Raw genomic sequence first — 4,119 nt, 5'->3', positions numbered from 1 at the left:
AATGTATGCTAAACTGATCTTCTGTATATAAAGAGAATTGAAAATGAATCTTGATGTGAATGGAAGGGGAGAGGGAGTGGAAAAGGGGAGGGTTGCGGGTGGGAGGGACGTTATGGGGGGGAAGCCATTGTAATCCATAGGCTGTACTTTGGAAATTTATATTCATTAAATAAAAGTTTAAAAAACGCATATGACAAAAAAAAATTAATTAATTAATTAATTGAAAAAAAAATAAGAAAACAAAGTAGAGAGATGGACAGGGAAAGAAAGATGAGACAGAGGGACCTCCCATCCGCAGTTTCACTCCTCTAAGCCCCACAATGACTGGTGCTTGGTCAGACTAAAACTGAGTGCCAGAAACTCAATGCAAGCCAAGCACATACGTAGCATGGCCCCAAGAACATGAGTCATTCCCTGCTGTCTGTCAGGGTGTGCATTATCATTAACATGGAATGGAGAGCATCACTGAGACTCAAACTCAGGTCCTGTTAGAAAATGCAGTAATCCCAAATGGCATATTAAGTATTCCACGAAACACTAGCCCCACGGTCATATAATCATAAGATAAAAGGGATCTCTGAGATCAGCTAATCCAAATTTGTTTTGATGTTTAAGGATGAGCAATTGGTACCTCAGTGAAATATAGTGTCACCAATACAGCAATAAAAGAACTTGTTGGGGCCGGCGCCATGGCTCTCTTGTTTAATCCTCCACCTGCGGCACCGGCACCCCAATGGGCACCGGGTTCTAACCCCAGTTGCTCCTCTTCCAGTCCAGCTCTCTGCTGTGGCCAGGGAGTGCAGTGGAGGATGGCTCAAGTGCTTGAGCCCTGCACCCGCATAGGAGATCAGGAGGAAGCACCCGGCACCTGGCTTCAGATCAGTGCAGCTACAGCTATAACGGCCATTTGGGGAGTGAACCAACGGAAGGAAGACCTTTCTCTCTGTCTCTCTCTCTCACTGTGTGGAACTCTACCTGTCAAATATAAAATGAATAAATAAATAAATATATAAATAAATAAATAACTTGTCTTAGAATCCAAGTTTTCCATCCTTCAGTTCAGTGAATTCTCACATCCCATCGTACGGAATTCTGATCTCAGTTCAAATATTCAGGAGATGAACACTGTTAAACCACAACAATAGTAGAATAATACAAACTCAGCTTCCCTAGAACTGTCAGTTAGAATAAGAATTTTGTTGTCCATTTCTAGAATTTATTTCCACAATACAGCTTAAGTTACACAGAAAAACTATGTCCACTCCACACGCACACTCAGACTTTCCTACAATTAAAAACTCTCATGTGTAAGCTTTCTTCCATACATTGAACCAACATCACCAGGAGTTCATATTTTACATAACATTCATTCCTGCCTTGTTAATTCTATCAAATTGACCAATGTTATTGAGATATGTGCACAATTGTGGTATCGTACAGAATAAATTCACTACCCCAAAACCCTCTGTTCTCTGTTTATTCATCTCTCACAACTACCCCTACCCCACCCACTGCTCTGAGGCCTCTGCCCACAAATCACTATACTTTCTACTTAGAGCTGCCTTTGCTCTTTTTCAAAAATTATTGAATATATTTGTCTGGATTTATTTCTGTCTATTATGTTCCAGAATTTATTTGTCTATTTTTACCAATATACTTTAATATAAGGAATAAAAACTTCATGCATTTCATACACACAAATTTAAGAACTAGTGGTTTTCTACACTACGGTCCTCCCCCCCCACAATTCATATTTTAATATGGAAACCTCCAGTGTTCCTCAGTTCCAGGTTTCCTATTATCTTGGCAGGTGATCAGCAACACCTGCTTGCAGTCCAGCTTCCACCACGCTAGCCTTTTGCTCAGGATAATTGCTCCACAGCACCCAAGGTCCTGAGGCCGCTGCTCCAGTTCACTCACTTCCACCCCCAAAAGACTCATGGCCAAGTACGGGGAACTCCATGTGACTGGCGCAAACAGTACACTGGAGTGTGTCTGGTCAAGGTTTCTAAATATTTGCCACAGCAATGGGCTAAACTCCTGAAAGAGGTGAAGTTGATAAACTGTGGATTGTCAAGAATCAAGGAAGGACTGTGGTGTCCTTTTCTTTGGATGAAGATCTCTCAAATATTCATGATTCTGGTGTGAAACCAGATGTAGTCAGTGCTCCTCAAGATCATCCGTGTGTCTGGAAACTGCTGGATGGTAAACAGTATTTACTGAGAGCTCCTTGTAGAGGCTGTCTCAGGAAGCAGCTGGAATAAAGAGCTGAGTGCCAACATGTGGCCAGTGAGAATTACATGAGATTGAAGAGATGGCAAACAGAGGACTCCCCCAAAGCAGTAAGACCAACCCAACAACTGGGTACAGTTGTAACAACCAATTACAAACCTGTTGCTAATCATCAATACAACATTGACTATGAAAGGAGAAACAAGATGGAAAATGAGCCCGAGCTGATGACAGCAAGTTTTAGCCAGGCTGTTTTCAGCCTTTGAGAAGCACTAGTATTCCAACCTGAGGGACCTGGTGGACATCACAAAACAGCCTGTGGGTTACCTGAAGGAAACCTTGAGAGAAGTTGGTATTCAGAATGTAAAAGAGATCCACAAAAATATGTGGGAGCTCAGGCCAGAATAAGGACAGTATAAGAGGAAGTAAGGAAAGATTAAGCCAGTGCCTGTGGAGCTGGTTGGTGGAACCCCTGCAGGGTGACACTGAGCCTCAGCCTTGATTCTGGACACTTGAGTGCATGGGCCTGTAGTAGTCACATGGCTGGTACTGTTGTTTCTCTTTGTCAATTGTTTAAAACGGTTATTCTTACAAAGTTTCATAAATGTTTTTTGAGAAAAAAGAAATTGAGTTATAGACTTGTATCAAACCAGACTATCCATGAATAGGATAGGGTTAGGGGATTAAAAGGGTTTTTCTTTATGATTACCTTCTAAATGTAAAGTGAGGAATTTGTTTTCTAGATTAAGACTTTGTCTTGCTCTGTCTCTTGAGGAGCAGAGGTAATGTGGATTCCAAGAGGGGAAAGTTAGCTACAGAAACTGTTAAGAATGAAAAGCCAAAGTTACATCCTTCAAAAATTCCTGAAGAACCATCTGTTTAAAAAAATGGAGGGAGAGGTGCCCGTGTTTCATGTCCAAACGCACATTAATAAAAGGAGAGCATATAAGTTTATAGTGAAATGTCAGTTTTCATCCTCAGTTCATTGTACTCAATGATATTGATATGAGAAATGAACAAAAACTTGCTCAGTTAGGACTTCTTGGAGCCAGCCTTTGGCAGAGCAGGTAAAGCTGCCTCCTGCAATGCAGACTTCCCATACTGGTGCCTGTTCAAGGCCTGGCTGCTCTACTTCCAGTCCATCTGCCTGCTAATGGCCTGAGGAAAGCACCCAAAATGGACCAGTAATAGGCCCATGCTACCCACATAAGAGACCTAGAAGAAGTTCCTAGCTCCGGGCTTCTGCCTGCCCAAGTGCAGGCCAAGGTAGCCATCTAGGGAGTGAACCAGCTGATGGGAAGATCGATCTTTCCTTCTCTGTAGCTTGACTTTAAAATAAATAAATAAATAGAAAGAAACGAAATCATAACTTCCAATGAGATGATATTAGAAGATGAATTATTTGATAGAGTTTTAGGTCATGAAGCTCCTAACTTTTCTGGCTAAGCCCTAGCCATTACAGCTTTTTGTAAAGAAACCATTTAGTGGAAGAACGATCTCTCTCTCTCTCTCTCTCTCTCTATCCCTCTCGCTCTTGCTCTTGCTCTCTTTCCGTCCCGCTACTTCTCCCTCCACCCTCCTATTCTCTCTCTCCCCCATCTCTATAACTCTGACTTTCAAATAAATAAATAAATAAATCTTTAAAAGCTTTGTTTCTCTCTTCTGAAACTACAAATCCAATAATTCTAGTTGACATTGAGACAAGACTGCTTTCTACCATCTTCCCTTTCATCCCTCTATCTGCTTGTCATTATGAACACTGGTGTGACATATTGGGACTCCGTTTTCTTTTATTTCTTATCTGCTTGATGCACAATCGAAGAGAATACAGAGAACTGACACTAGGATTATTATTTTCTTTTTATTTATAACACGGAGACTGAAGTA

At 41.3% G+C, this 4,119-nt stretch overlaps 1 pseudogene; it reads left to right on the top strand.

Moving 5' to 3' along the window:
• Positions 1-1,939: 1,939 nt before the first annotated feature.
• On the top strand, positions 1,940-2,640 carry LOC100349180 (general transcription factor IIF subunit 2 pseudogene; annotated as a pseudogene).
• The last annotated feature ends 1,479 nt before the right edge of the window (positions 2,641-4,119 follow it).

The sequence above is a fragment of the Oryctolagus cuniculus genome, chromosome 15, assembly GCF_051225735.1.
Source record: "Oryctolagus cuniculus isolate XC-2025 breed Fujian yellow rabbit chromosome 15, ASM5122573v1, whole genome shotgun sequence".
Classification (NCBI taxonomy): domain Eukaryota; kingdom Metazoa; phylum Chordata; class Mammalia; order Lagomorpha; family Leporidae; genus Oryctolagus; species Oryctolagus cuniculus.
Note: the sequence above shows the minus strand (reverse complement) of the source record. Positions and strands in the feature narration are given on the sequence as shown.